We start from the raw sequence: 764 nt of genomic DNA, 5'->3' as shown, positions 1-764 counted from the left end.
AACAGTAATTGGATATGCCTCACTATTTTCTAAATCTTGGTTTATACTTTGTGATACAGCAGTGCAGATGTCTGGTTTTATGATCAGTTTGTTTAAAGGCTCTCTCAAAAGAGCTCACAAAGACAAGTGGATATAAATGAAAGAACTGCTTCACTAGCTGGGTTACTAAATCATGATTCTTATTCAGAGCCGTTACCCATTATGCAAAGGTTTTGGTTGAAATCTAATGAATACACTTCCATCTTGCCTCATGTTACTCATTTGTTCTGGCAAACGGCAAACCGATCAGGTGTTGTACATTTTTAACACGTGGCTTCAAAATCCACTGAAATTATATTTGGAAAATGTTTAAGGGAATTAGAAAATTCTACAAGATGTAAGGGTTTTTATAGGTTCCATGCATTGTTTTCCATCACAAAAGTTACATAATGAGGGAAATATTTTCAAACATCTACACAGTATGGTGGGCAAGGACATAAACCCTGGGGCCAATTGTCTGAGTCAGAATCCCAGCTCCTCTACTCACCACCTGGGTAGATGTGGGCAAGTTCTTTCACCTCTCCGTGCCACACTTTTCTCTCCTGTAAATTAGGACAGTAATAGAACTTACTTCAAAGGGTTGCTATGAAAATTAAATAAGTCAATGTTTGTAAAGCACTTATATATTCAGCAATACATGGCACATTAAAAAGTATATTTGAGTATATAAAACATTATAGGGAGAATTTTTATGCCCTGCTGTGGGGAGTGTAATAGGTAAAAAA

At 36.3% G+C, this 764-nt stretch overlaps 1 protein-coding gene across 1 annotated transcript in view; it reads right to left on the bottom strand.

The window, feature by feature from the left end:
• SPATA9 (spermatogenesis associated 9) overlaps window positions 1–764 on the bottom strand; it is a 75,528-nt gene that overhangs the window by 72,759 nt on the left and 2,005 nt on the right. Inside the window, exon 2 of the transcript XR_551273.1 lies at window positions 527–581. The gene's annotated coding sequence lies outside the window, so the exon portion shown is untranslated. The remainder of the gene's footprint in view (window positions 1–526; window positions 582–764) is intronic.

This window comes from Galeopterus variegatus, unplaced genomic scaffold (assembly GCF_000696425.1).
Source record: "Galeopterus variegatus unplaced genomic scaffold, G_variegatus-3.0.2 Scaffold2897, whole genome shotgun sequence".
Taxonomy (NCBI): Eukaryota; Metazoa; Chordata; class Mammalia; order Dermoptera; family Cynocephalidae; genus Galeopterus; species Galeopterus variegatus.
Note: the sequence above shows the minus strand (reverse complement) of the source record. Positions and strands in the feature narration are given on the sequence as shown.